This window comes from Silurus meridionalis, chromosome 9, assembly GCF_014805685.1.
Source record: "Silurus meridionalis isolate SWU-2019-XX chromosome 9, ASM1480568v1, whole genome shotgun sequence".
Taxonomy (NCBI): domain Eukaryota; kingdom Metazoa; phylum Chordata; class Actinopteri; order Siluriformes; family Siluridae; genus Silurus; species Silurus meridionalis.
This window is the reverse complement of record NC_060892.1, coordinates 22,860,831-22,876,154: the sequence shown is the minus strand read 5'-3', so window position 1 is coordinate 22,876,154 and position 15,324 is coordinate 22,860,831. Positions and strand designations below refer to the sequence as shown.

Below are 15,324 nucleotides of genomic sequence, written 5' to 3'. Positions count from 1 at the left end.
GTTGTGCATACTGACCGCATTTGCATTGTGCAATTTTAGTTACATTTTGATTACTTCTATAGGGCTTTTAGGATAGAGTTGTCAGATTTGAACTGGAGACAGGACTGGCATGTATTAATTATAAGCCATGTATTGAGGTCTTTTATGCGTTTCAATTACTCATGCTACAAAACAACAACAACAAAATAAAGAAGGAATTTCACATAATTTACTATTTGTTAATAGGTCAATCACTAATCATGGTATTGGCTTACAAGACACGAATAGTTGACTTTTTATGTTTTGAATCAGGCAAAATCAAGGAAATGTTCAGTTTAAAACCATCTGGTTTATTCGTTCGCATGATGGCAGAGGCTTTCGGCTTAGAGCAGGTCTCTGAGTTATGTAAATAAGTTATGTAAATATGGCTGCAGGCAGACAAGCATGGGGTCAAGCACCATCGATGAGTCATGGGGTTGCCATGGTGTTTTAGTGATGCATGCAGCAAATGTCTTTTTAACAGGTATTGGAAACAATTACACACGAAATTAGTTCTATTACACCCATATAAAAAAAAATATACAGGTACAGTTTACAAATATGGTATGAATGAAACGAATAGGGTTTCAATCCTATTTATTGAGACAGGACTAAATACTTGTAGTGAGATTTTCCAAAAAAATCAATTAGGAAGCGTTTTTTTTAATTTTCAGGATTTAGAATCCTTATGCAAAGCAACTTACAATTATCTCATTAAGACAACTGAGCAGTTAAGGTCCTTGCTCAAGGGCCCAGCAGTGACGGCCCATTCACCACTGTCCATTATTGCAAAACATTGCATATTGCATAATTCACATATATAAACTATTAGTCATAACATCACGACCACCTGCCAAATATTGTGTTGGTCCCCTTTTTGATGCTAAAACAGTCCAAGACCATTACCAGCATTAACTTCTTCAGCAAGTTGAGCTACAGGAGCTCGTTTGTTGAATCGGACCACATGGGACAGCCTTTGCTCCCCGCGTGCATCAGTGAGCCCTGTCCACCAATGACCCTGTCACTGGTGACTGTTCCTTTTCTTGGACCACTTCTGATAGATATTGACCACTGCAGACCGGGAACATCCAACAAGAGCTGCAGTTTTGACGTTGCTCTTACACAGTCGTCCAGTTATAACAATTTGGCCCTTGTCAAACTTGCTCAAATTGCCCATTTTTCCCCCTTCTTACACATCAACTTTGAGGACAAAATGTTCACTTGCTGCCTAACATATCCCACCCACTAACAGGTGCCATAAAGACGAGATAATCAGTGTTATTCACTTCACCGGTCATAATGCGTGGTTGGTGTATTTCTCAAACCATTTTATTTTGTAGCAAAGCATTTCTATTGGAAGTGTATGACTTGGGCAATACGAGGCTTTCAATTAAATAGTCGTTTGCATCAAACCATACACTTAACTGGCCATATAAAAGAGTACGCAACTTTATCATTAAATATCTTTTCATAGATATCTTAATCAGAAAATACTGTGTTTCTCTGAGGCGTAATGAATATTTAAACTTGATCAAGCCCACCCTTGAACAAGCCTACACTACAAAAAGCTTGAGAGTCTGAGACTACAGAACTGACAGAACGATCACTTCAAAACCATGCTCACTCTTTCGTTTATTTTCTTTCTGAAGGTTTAAAACATTAATTTCCAGTGTATTAAATCCAGTGTGAAGACATAACTGGGGCTGGGGGGTTCATAACTGCAGCTATAATCAGTCTAGAGGATTTGACAGACAGGGAATTGTCACACTTTCACAGCACACATTGTAGAATGTGAGATTCAGTCATTCCCTCTTTTGAAAAACACAGAAAGAACTGAAACAATGAACCAGATCTCTGTGTGCAATGCCGTGCAATTTGCTTCCAACGCAAAGTTTTTCCAAACTTTCAGAACCTTGTCTCAGGTTTATTTATTCAGATTACGAGATGTATGGGGATTTCAGTGAGGTCCTAGTTTCCCTTGGGAAACCCTAGTATCTTGCCTGGCAAGAGAGTTAATGTGTAATGAGCCATGTCTTAATGTCTTAATACACAGCTTTTGTTTTGTTATACGACACTAAGAGTCTGAGCAGAAACCCATCAATTAGTGAATTTTATAATGACTATTTTAATTCACTGATGCATACTCTGGAAAATGCTTTTTTTTTATTAAATATGCTATAAATGAATTAGAATTTGATATATTGCTACGTGGCATGTGCTTTATAGGTTGGTTTTAATATATAACTATTACTTAATACTGTATAATTAATATTTGTTGCAGAATTGTACAACATTAATAATTAATGCATGAGTATAGTGGAGGGTAGAAATGGTTTGCAGATCCAATAATTTAGGTCAGTTTCCATTTAAATCATTACGAGTCAATTTTACGTAGAAAAATTGTCCAAAATTCAAGAAATCAGGACACAAACTAGCATGCCTTTATTGCGTTTAAGTCAAGTGACTGTAGAGCAAAGTGTTAAACATTATTTAGTTCATCGTTTTCGGATCTCAGTAGGTGATAAATGATCTTGCAGCATTGTTCCGAGAGCTTCGTATCAAGCAACTGCAATCGTTCATGAAATTCATGAGGTCAACAGAGCATGCAGGATCCCTCATCAGTATTCACGCTCTAGTCTTAGAATGGACGGATGCTTACCCAGAAGTGACCCTTAACAAAATCCACATCAGCAAATCCTGAAAGGTGTGCAAGTGTCTCCGCTCAGATTGTTCCTCTGCTGGATTTCTTCACATCAGGCTCCCAGATGCAGCTAGAAAGAGCTTGTTCTTCTGATATGTTCTTTTTTACAGCTCGCTGATCATTTCAGTGTCAGAGTGCAGGGATATTCTATGCATGACCAATCTTCCTCCTGCTCCTTTGTTCCTCACTGCTGGATCCCACTGGATAACAGACTCAGTACACACACTTCCCCAATGAAGAGCTGTTGGGGGGTGGGAGCGTGTGCACTTGCTGGAAAAGTGTATGCACGGTGTGTGTGCTTGTGGAAGATGAGCACTGCTGATTTCCAGAAAGAGACATATTGCTGCCTCTCTGTGCATAATAGAAGCGCTCTCTCTCTCTCTCTCTCTCTCTCTCTCTCTCTCTCTCTCTCTCTCCTTCTCTCTGTCTCTCCTCTTCTTTCCACCATGGCTGCTGCATGCCTTCTAAACTCCATCTATTGCCTAATAGGTATTTTAGGGATTGTCTAAAAAGTCTAAGCTGCAGAGAAAAAAGTAGGACTCTGGCATTGGAACAAAGACACCTGACTGAGTGACCGATCGTTTTTTTGTGAATTCTGTGAAACATTTTACTGTTTAGAGTAATTTTCCTGCTTGAAAACACTAATCAGGTGTGTTAGAGCAGTGGTACCCAACCTTTTTTGCGCCACGGACCAGTTTAATGTCAGACAATATTTTCACGGACCGGCCTTTAAAGTGTGGCGGATAAATATAACAAAATAAAATGATACAACCACAAGTATTTTCTAAATATAATAATAAACGTGAATCTACTGTGTTGTTTTTTGTTCATTTTGCTCGCTTGGGGGATTTAATTTAGTATATGTATTATTTGCTGGGGTTAAAGAACACTATGTTAGAGCATCGCAAAATACACAAATAAGCAGTACTAAGGTTACTCCTGGACCAGAGTCTACACTGATGTAGCCTCAGAGATGATAAATACTTGTGAGGTGTTGAAATCAAACAAGGACTTTTGAAATAAAAGAACAAATTTCACCATGTGGAAACGGCATTTAATTTTCGGCATCCTCCCCTGCGACAGTTTTACACTTATCCCAACGTTTGACTAATGGCTGGAAAGATTAGAAAGTAACTGTAGAAAGATTTGTCAGTACACCTGCAACGTCATAGGACAGCCTTCTTCACTCCATCACCAGTGCTGAAATGCTGACCTCTAATGAACTATTTTTTTAAACTCAGAAAGCTAAAAGTGTGGGCTGAGAACCACGACGATCAGGATTGTATGGCCTTCTTTGAAATGTTTACACCATTCAAATGTCTTACTGCAGCTAAGCATCTCATCACTGTACTGTGCTTGAAGTCTTCTGTAGATATCTGCAGGTTTTACACCTTCATTCACAAGTAACTTGACCAGCACTCTGTTGTCTGCAATGTTAGGACACAGCATCCATTTTTATACCTGTCCCAGTTTGACTTGAACACACCAGTACGTACATAGACAAAGGTATTGGGACACTTGACTGTTCCAGCAAAATGTGGTTCTTCCCCAAACTTCCCACAAAATTGAAGGCACACAATGTCTTTGAATGCAGCAGCATGAAATATTTCCTTTACTTGGACAGCGATACCCAAATTTGTCCCAGCATGACAATGCCCCAGTGCACAAAGCCATCTCCATGAAAATATGGTTTGCATTGTTTGTAAATGATGATCTCCTGCTACAGAGCTCTGAACCCTATTTGAACGAATTGGAAGGCTGACTGCACACCAGGCCCTCTCACCTCACCCTACATCAGTATCTGACTTTACTAACATCTAAAATCTCCACAATTACCACACTAAAATAAAATCTAGTGGAATATGTTCCCGGAAGAGTGAACGTTTCCCAGTTCTTCATCCATTTTCAGAAATAGAGTCTAATTGAAGGTTCATGAGCTTCACCATTGACCTGTTTTAGTTGATTATTGGGTGATTTTGATGCCGTTCACTCGCCTTCATCACAGTTTCTCTCGGTTGCTTTGGAGCATTTTTCGAATCATCCGTAATATTTGCAAAGCAATAAGTGCCTTTCTCAAAACAATTTGTACAACCAGCACAACACATTGGATTTCTTGCAAAAGCCTGTACTTTTCTTAAAATCCTTCATTCATCTCTCAAGTATTTGTGTCAATGAACATTTCATTGGCATTAGAATAACAAGTCCTTTGTAAGTTTCCTGACATAAATTATGGTTCGGGTTACAATGATTAAAAATGCACAAGGCTGAATTTCTTCTGTTTGGCATCTAAGAATTTCAACAGCACAAATATATTTATTTGATTGCATATTTTATTTATATTCTTCATTTTCAGAAATTTTTATTCTGTGTTTGCTCTGTCTGTATACGCTCACCACTTGAAAGTTCATGAGATTCACCTTTGACCTGTTTTAGAGAACCAGTTGATTATTGGTTGATCTTGACGCCATACACTCGCCTTCATTGGTGACATTTAAAATTCATCTGCAAAATTCATCAATTCAAGTCACATTTACAAAAAAAGTTTTTTATAGAAATTTAAGCTTTACATATTCTAACATTCAACCATTTTGCATTCAATGACTTATGCAATGAACTGATGCTGAGATGTTTTTGGGGTTGAGTCTGTTCAGGTGAAACCAGTGAAATATATTTTGATTAACATGACATAAACAACTGATAATGTAGAAAACAGCTAACAATTGCACACTATCAATTAAATGAATGTACCAAAGCATTTGCAATTTTTTTATCAAAGCAACAAGAAATGTTTTTATGATGTGTTCAAGTGACTAAATTATGTGGCGGTTGCACAAGTAGTTTTAAGATTTTTATTTCTGATCTGAGAAATGCTTCAAAGCAACTGAGAAAAACTGTAAGACAGGATACAACTAAGCAGTTTGCAGTGATAATTTGGCAATGTTGGGATTTGAACTCTCAAATTTCTAATCAGTAGTCCAGCACTGGTCCCCTTACCAACAGGTAAAGTCATTTGTACATTTTTACAGTTTTTCTCAGTTGTTTTGGAGCGTTTCTAAGATCAGAAATGAAATTCTCAAAACCCCTTGTTCAACCACCACATCATTTAGTATTATATTATACCGGTTGCACCTGAATAGTTTTAACCCACAAAACATCTCAGCATCAGTTCATTGCATAAGTCATTAAATGCAAAATGGTTAAACCAGTTGTCATCATCTGTCATCTAAAAAAACAATTATCATATATAGTTATATTTATAACTTTTTTTGTTTTTAAATTGATGAATTGTGCAGATGAATCTTGAATTTCACTAATGAAGGCAACAGCATCAGTAAACGACATCAGATCAACAAATGATCAACTAGTTCTCTAAAATAGGTCAAAGGTGTATCTTGTGAACCTTCATTTTGCAACAGAGCAAAACACAGAATTACAAGTTCTGAAAGTGGATGAACAAGAAATAAACAGACACTAATACAGTACAGTAAAAGTGTGAAAGCTGTCTCTTGCAATCAGTATAAATCAAATATGCAATCAAATAAATACATTTGTGCTGTTCATATCCATATTTGCCAAACAGAAGAAATTAAATTTTGTGCATTTTCAATTATTGTAATCCAAACCGTAGTTTATAATATCATATCAAGAAATACTGAAATTGTATAAAGAGATGAACTGAGTCTTTTGCAAGAAATCCAATGTGTTGTGCTGTTTGTACACATTGTTTTGAGAAAGTTACTGGTTTGCAAATATTAAGGTTCATTCGAGAAACGCTCCAAAGCAACTGAGAAAAACTATAATGTATATATCTCTGTAATGCTGCCTGCTTCACCATTAATAGCAGTAATATAATAGACCACATGACTGACAAGAACCTAGAATGCTAGTTAACGAAAAGGTACTTGACTTATAAAAACACCTAACCTGAACCCTAATGAGTATACCAGGTGAAGGCCAGATAGCTCTATGTATCTATCTGTCTGTCTATCTGCCTGTCTGCCTCATAAATCCTAATGAGAATTCCACAAAGTTCAAATTCCAAAATTCCAAAACAGAGAAACACATCAATCATTAATGACTGTATTGCATTTATCTCAATTCTAAATGCTTTTGAACTAGACAAATAAAATGAATATCATAAGCATGCTATATAAATGTACCTCTATGAACGCAGTACAGTACCGTTAGTCCTGTCAGAAAGGTTTCTCTACTGAGAATCAATTATTTGGAAATTTACAAGAAAACAGAACAATAAAAATCATCAGAAATTTTTACATTTTACAGTGTTTAATAATTCTATTTTCTGTCTTCTTGCTTACTCTTTGTTATTTTACAGAGAGTGTTTTTAGCCAGAGGTTACAGCATGACAATATCAAGGTTTTATAAAAGATATTGTCTCGACCTTATGGATCTTTGCTGAGTTTTGCATTTTTTGCCTGTCAGTAGGTGAATTTGGAGCAATGCATTTTCCAGGGAGTGTGAGTGTGTGTATGTGTGTGTGTGTGTGTGTGTGTGTGTGTGTGTGCGTGTGTGTCCTGTTTTCAACTGGCATCTCACCCATTGAGTAACCCTGGGAACATTGTTTGCAAGGTTCCTGGCCATGGTGACACTGGGTGCACTGTGACTACTGAAAGTGATTACTGAAGAAAATGGATAGATAAATAGAGAGATGATAGATTGTTGGTTGTCTGGATAAATGGATGTATGGAGTAAGAAAATGAGCTTTGAGGATGGATTTGGACTGTAGTTAAGGTCAACAGTCTGCTACACTGACTGAGGGCTACAGGTTGTATTTGATCACCATCACTGCACACCTCAACCACGTTTAGCTGTAATAAATTTACATGAGCTGCCACCCAGATGAGGACGGCGTTCCCTCTTGAGTCTGGTTCCTCTCCATGGTTTTTCCTTACGCCATCTCAGGGAGTTTTTCTTTGCCACAGTGGCCACCGGTTCGCTCATTAGGGACAAACTAACATTTATAGAGAACAATCGTATTCATTCGTTATTACCTCATTATCTGTGTAAAGCTGCTTTAAGACAATGTCCATTGTAAAAGCAGTGGCATGCGGTCAGGGCCAGCAAAGACTTCTCTGCTGGCCTAAACACTATCAGAAGCACTGACCTAAATTTACAACCTAAATTCTAATATTTGTTCCATGAAATTTGTCCAATTAGATTTCAGACTTTATGTGTTGCCATGTCAATCTAATCTGCCCAGGGCCTTTAAAGTCTGTACTGCTGGCCTTTTTTTTACCACAGGTTCCTTTATAAATAGCTCTGTTTCTTTAACCAATAAGATTTCATATTCGCCTCACAGAATAGCGTCAGCATTTTTCCATCCTCTGATTGGTTGGTCAGAGGTAAACTGTTACAGCCAAGTTTAACTGGCAAAACATGTGTGTAGTGCGTTTGCAGGGTGTGCAGAGAAATTGATTTGGTTGCGGACATACAAAAAAAAAAAAAATCCATTTTAAAGAAAAGCCAACCCAGAAGCTAGCTAGCTTGTCTTAGCCCGGGAAATGGTTTGTTCACCACTTCCAGACCAGTGAATACGAGGTACCAAATGCACGGCCCGCCACTGGTTAAAAGCGCTTTACCAATAAACATGAGTTAAAAATTGTATTGAATTTAATAAACTTTGAAGGTTATATTATCTTTAAGATAACATTATATTACATTATGAGTGAGATTTCCACCTCCGATAGACACTAATCATATAATGTGGTATAAACAGATACAAATACATCTACATTAAACATATTTCTGTCCAAACAGACTGTGCATAAATAAAAAGTGCACATCTTTGTTGCCAATTTAAGGATTTAATATTCTTTTTTTTTTTTTATAGCCACTTATTGATTAATATTTTCTATAATTAATGAACAATATTTGTTCTACATGATACAGGCATTATAATAAAACGCCACTTAATAGACCCCTATTTTGACATGATTTTGAGGTAGATCCTGAATTAAACTAATCCATTGCCACTTCCATTTTATATCTAAATACAGAAATAGAAAACAATGGCATTAGACACAAAGTGACCCACAGGTGGCTACTGCAGAATATTAATGCCACAATATTATGACACAATTTATTTTCACAAAGATAATTGACACAATGATTAAGTTAATATAAAAATACATTTTTACTGATGCTAGTTTGAATATGCTGAGTTTGAATATTAATTAATTCCATTTGTATTTGGTACCTGGGCCTTTAGTGGGGACGTACCCATTTTAATACACCTCTTAAAACCACCACTATCACGTCGCAATTATAGAAACCATCAATACTATACAAAAACGCAATATGACAACTCGTGGCATTACAGAGAGAGAGGCATTTCACATATGGAGGGTAAATACCATTTTACTAAAGCAAGCTCCAAACCTCTACACTACAACCACAACTGTGCCACCTACATCATGTTTTGCAAGTCGACCTTGGCAGAGGTTTCCCTCTGCCCAACCAATCAGAGGACGGAAAAATGCTGATGCTATTCTGGACCAGCTGGCCCTGTAGGGTGAATTTGAAATCTGATTAGTAAAAGAAACTGATTTATTTCTAATAGACACTAAGGTAAAAAGGCCAGCTCTACAGACTGTGAATTCCCTGGGCAGATTAAATTGACATGGCAGCACATGGAGGCTGAAATCTGATTGGACAAAAAAATCTAACATCCACATACACATACTGGAAGCTGTGCAGCCAAGAGAAATGCTACGAAAAGAAGAGAATAAACTGTTGGGAATAAATTAATACAATTTCATGGAACAAATATTACAATTTAGGTTGTACATGTAGGTCGTTGCTTCTGCTAGTGTTTAGGCCAGCAGTGAAGGCTTTGCTGGCCCTGACGGCCCACCACTGCGTAATTCCGGATTCAGCAAATTGTCACTACTGAAGATGACACAAATGCACCATTGTTTCACTGCAACTATATACAGGAGGAAGAGGTGTTCTGGGTGTGAGATGAATCTGAGCAGGATGAATGTGTGTAATATATACTGTATAGTGTGTATTTTTCATGCATGTGCAAAGCAAATCTGTATGTGAGCAGAATTTATGTGCCTGAGAGCAAAATATATCTGAGCAAATGCATATAGAAACTTTATGGATAAAACTACTGTGTGTGTGTGTGTGTGTGTGTGTGTGTGTGTGTGTGTGTGTGTGTGTGTGTGTGTGAGACTGTGTGCGTGCCTGTAAAAGAGCAAAGCTGTGAATCACATGCCACAATATCACACAATAACCACCCACACATTATTCAAATTCAGACAGAAGAGGCTCATGTGGGTGGCTGAGTAGCATCTGCGAGGCTTACTAACATCAGCTGAATCACACGAGCGTATTAGGACGCCTGTGATTGTTTAGCTCGAACAGGAGAAATTACAGTTTTGCTGGGCATAACTCAAAATATCATAATGGAGCAACAGTCAAGCAATCAATGCATCCTAGAGCATATTGTGCTGCTCTTCAAAATCAAGTTTGCAGACAGCATTATAAAACAGATAAAAGAAATTTGTCCATAATGCAAAAAAATTGAAAAACACTAGTAAAAAATAGATATTGTATAAGGTTTGATTTAAACCTTTTATGAATTGTGGTATCATACAAATATTTGTGATATCATACTAATAATTTACATGTACTGTTCTTTCCTCTTTTGGCTCACGTATCTATTGCAACTCATGCAAGTGCTATAAATGTGTTGTTCTGCGAGCTGAGAACTGCAGTATGTGAACTCCCACTGTATTTCTGCTAGCCTGTAGCCAAAATGCTCTTACATAAGACACTGTTGTGGGTGGAAATGTGCGCAGAAGAGCGACTCAACGCAGTTTTTGACCTCAGCATGATGTCACTAAAAATGTAGCGAATGTAAATTACGCATCAAGTCAAACCAGAATGATACGGTTCTTAAACATTGGAACAGAATGTTATCAGATCCATGAGGCTTCACATAGCAATTGACTGATAACAAAAACCACCATAGACAATAAATGTGAGGTCTCTCTGCATTCCTTCCTGGTTCTTAATGTTTTTAATGTACAGTGGTGGACTAATTAGAGAAACCATGTACTTGAAAGTAGAGATACACTAAAATATGACCCCAGTAAAAGTAAAAGTGTCCCTTTAAAATTTCACTTGAGTAAAAGTACATAAGTATTTGCCTTCACATGTACTTAAGTATCCAAAGTACTATGATTTATTATGGCTATAATGTTTTTATTATCATTTTTGTCTCAGGAATCTTTGCTTAATTAAATCAGTTTATGTGAAAAGACTCTAATTTTACTCTCAGCACACCGATCTATTAATAGAATGATATTAATGAGTCACTGACTGATATCTATTAAAATGATCATGAGCCCAAAACCTTCTCAACTACTACAACTAAAAGCAGGCAAATAAGAGCACGTGTTTTGTGGTGAGTTCGAGTCAGGAGTTTCTTCCATTATTAAATGCTCTCGAAATGTTCTGCTTGCTGTTGAACTGATGCTGAACTGTATGTTGGTGATAAGTAGATTCCACCATGTGCCAATCAAAACAAGTTAAAACAGAGCGTGTGCTCTACTCTGATTGGTGGCTTGCTGCTTGCTTGACCAGTATTTATCCAATCATGAATAAAAAGGAACGTATTTCACATGTAGTGAAGTGAAAGTAAAATCTCCTTTAATGGAAATACTTCAGTACAAATACATGAAAAATCTACTTAAGTACAGTAACGAATTACTTTTACTTTGTCCGCCACTGGAATGTGAATCAGGTGCAAAAATCAGTGACTTATGGCATTTGTAGTCCTGAGTCTTGTCATAAACTTAACAAAGTCCTGCCCTCATTGTTCAACTCTCAACATGCAAAAAGTAACGTCCAGGGTGTCATGAGCAGCACGAATGAATGTCCCACACAAAGAGTTCTTTAGTCTTTGGTTTTGCCAGTGACAACTCTATTTGTTAAAAATGATAAAGCAATATGAAGACTTGAAAGCTGTCTATGATGCAAAAGCAAGCTAGAGCTTAGAAAAGGTCCAACATTAATTAGAGACTTTAGACAAACATTGCCCAGAAGCAATTATTTAATTTGGCATGAACGATAGAGTGACAAGAGTGTAAAAATTTGTGCAAACAGTACATAAAAACACAGCACCATAATGTGTGTGGTAATATATGTGGAGCAAGAGAGGACAAAAGAACAATGCTGAGTGGAAAAACATCATCCGCAACAATTGCCTGCGTAATCAACGCAATAAAAAGTCACAATGTCCAGTAACAGCATAATAAAGTGCAGGTGTGCAGTGATGGATGTACATTGTTAGATGTTTGGAGGTGTAATTATTGCAAGTGAATGCTGGGAGGCAGCAGTGTATTGCATATTCTCAATAGTCTCATGAAAGAAGCTGTTGAGTGTGCTGGTAGTAGGACAGACACTCTAGTACCTTCTGGCAGATCACAAGAGATAAAAGTCTATGTGAGGGACTCCAGTGAAGGGGGTCGTGCACAATTCTGGTCGTTTTGCATGGGTGCTGATGAAAAAAGGAGACCTCTAAGAATTATCTATAAAGTGTTGTGCAGTGAAGGTAAGAAAGCTGGTCAGGACACTTCTGATGTCTTTCTGTAGAGGGTGATGAGGAAGGGAAAGTCGCCAAAACAGAAATACTATATGTAGTAGTAATGACCGAATAAGATTTCACACTATATATATATATATATATATATATATATATATATATATATATATATATATATATATAGTATTGATGTGCATCTCCATAACTGAGTCCGATGCGATTCACATCTCGCTGCATAGTAGACGATAGGATACGATGCAGCTACAGATGCGATGCGATACGATTTACCTCTATTATGATGCAGTGCAATCCGATTTCGATTTGATTCAACAGAATAGGATTTAATGCAACACGATGCAATGGACAAAATGTGTTGCTATGTGTTGCTTAAGTGCCTTCTGACTAACACATCTCACAAACAGGCCTTTGTAGACCAAGAAAAAAAAACCTTAATTAAACCAGACGTTCCTGTTCTGGTTCCAGGAAAATGCAGCCATACCTCTGCCATGTTAATCTGTATTCTATAAAACTCTCAGGACACACCTAAGTGTGTCTCTCACCTAAGACTCTAAGGACACACCTAATTACACCGTAGTAATGCCATACTTCATATTCACATAGTAGTAGTGGTGTGCTTGAGAAACAGTTTAGCGAGTAGAAATCAGACTACATATAAAATATTGTATGGCACAAATAATGGGTCACTTTCTAAATAATAAAATGATACCGCATCTACTAATAATATATATAAATAACCCGTTTTTTCCCTATGCAAATATGTTTTAAAAAAATGTATCGTGATTCAAATGCCAACTCTTACCATCCCTAATGACTTTTATTTATATACTTTATCCTTTTGTGCCAACTTGATATCAAATATTAACTAAAGTTAATTTGACTTAATTACTTAATAGACTTAATTTGATATCAAATATTAACTTAAGTCAAATAATTTGGCAAATATCTATGTAGCGATCCATATACTCTAGGTCAGTGGTTCCCAACCCACTGGTCTGTGGGTCAATTGGTACCGGGACGCACAGAAAGAATACATAACTTACATTATTTCCGTTTTATTTATTATCTGATTTTGAATGATGTTTTATTTTGGAAAATGACCGGATTCTCTCCACCACATCTGTCTATGACTCATTCCTGATGCACGTCAAGATGCCTTGGTCACATGTCTTACCTCCATCTGCTACCTTCTTAAAAGGGGCTGCTTCAGCCGCTAACACATAATACATTACCGCTAAATTGAAAACCCCCAAGCGAGCAAAATGAACAAACAACAACACAGTGGATTCACGTTTATAATTATATTTAGAAAATACCAGTTTTTATGATGGTCGTATCATTTTATTTTGTTGTATTTATCCACCACACCTTAATGGCCGGTCCGTAAAAATATTATCTGACATTAAACCGGGCGCAAAAAAGTTGGGGACCACTGCACTACTCCAGTCACTCATTTGTTTTGAAGCTCATGTTGAAGATTTACCAGAAATGTATCACCTAATAAATATTACACTTCTGCATGATATTCCACATGTTTATGCTTTGCTTACCTCTAAGTTAAACAACTGTAATGCCATGCTGTCTGAAGTTTCCAGGATGTGTGTGAACATGTTCCATGATGGCACCTGGCACACTTCCATTGCTTTGCAGGGTGATCATGAAGGGCACCAAAAAAGATTACATTTTTAGCTAAAATAAGCCTGAAAGAGGGAAAAACACAGTCCTCAGCCAAACAGGAAGGCGGAGTGAAATCCTTAGTTGAGCCAGATTGCAGAGTGATATTCTCAGCCAATAAGGAAGGTAAAGAGATGTCCATGGTGGAGTAAGGAGATGGAATGATGCTCATGGACCTGCCTGGGTACCCTCTGAGTTTCAGGTAGACAAAGCGACATCCTGCACAGGGCAAGGTAGAAGAGCTGTCCTCAGCAGGGCAGAAAGGCAGCACAACGTTCTCAGCAGGGAAGAAAGGCAGTGCAATGTCCTCATTAGAGCTGGGAGGGTGGGGGATTGTTTTAGTAACCCCCTCTTTAAAAGAGTTTTTCCCTTCCTCTTCCTCTGTTGCTCGCAGAGGAGATGTTTCCTTTTTCTGCATCTATTTGTATGTCTCTTTTGTCATATAAACTAGTTAAGCCGGTTTTATTTACAGTGTGTATATACCAAAAATGTAAAGAATTTGAAAATCTACGAAGAAATCTATGACAAAAAATGTATAGTGAGATTCCAGCATTCCGGCCTGGTTCTCATTGTTTGTGAATGTAAATCAGGTACAGAAATTAGTGGCTGATGGTATATGTAGTCCTGAGTCTCTGTTTGGCATCAACCTAGCGAAGTGCTCCCTAATATTTGACTCTCAACATGCCAAAAGTCTTTTCCAGGATGGCATGGGCGGCATGAAAGTATATCCATTAGTCATGGGTTTTGCCAGTGAAGACTTCATTTGTTTGTAAAAAAAAAAAAAAAAGCCAATATGAAGATCGGAAAGCTGGAAAAGGAGTAGCTGGAAAGCTAGAGCTTGACCTGAAAAGAGTAATTATAAATTATAAAATAAAATTAATGTTAATTCAGTGAAATTTTACTCAATTACTAATAAATTTAGCAGTCTAAATATCTATCCAAGTAAAATTCTAAGGTAGCTCATTTAAAATGTACTCAAAGTCAAATGTAACAAGTGTTTTACAACAACTTTTATAAAGGGGGGAGGGGGTTCTAGTGTAGTTCAAAAAAGACAAGAAGAAATACATTTCAAACTAGTTGTTTTTAACTAAAGAAACACCTTCACAAATTAAAGTGCAATAACAAAAAAACCCACTACAGTCCATGAATTGAGTTTAATGAGTTATGCACTTCCACAACAACAACAACAATATCTCCTGTTATCATTACGTTTATGATAATAAAAGAAATCACAAATGCAGATGCAGAATTCAGACACTAAGCTTATGTCATTTCTGTGGCATGGTTCTTCCCCATTAGATATGATTGAAAATGTAGTTAAGTACAATACTTTAAACTA

General features: G+C 37.1%; 1 protein-coding gene across 2 annotated transcripts in view; it reads right to left on the bottom strand.

Annotated features, from left to right (window-relative positions):
• lingo3a (leucine rich repeat and Ig domain containing 3a) overlaps positions 1–13,977 on the bottom strand; it is a 36,747-nt gene extending 22,770 nt beyond the window's left edge. The window contains exon 1 of one of the 2 annotated variants that reach the window (XM_046856997.1): positions 13,862–13,977. The gene's annotated coding sequence lies outside the window, so the exon portion shown is untranslated. Of the gene's footprint in view, positions 1–2,677; positions 3,102–13,861 lie in introns of those variants that run through there. The other variant, XM_046856996.1, reaches the window with a different exon arrangement.
• Positions 13,978–15,324: the final 1,347 nt, after the last annotated feature.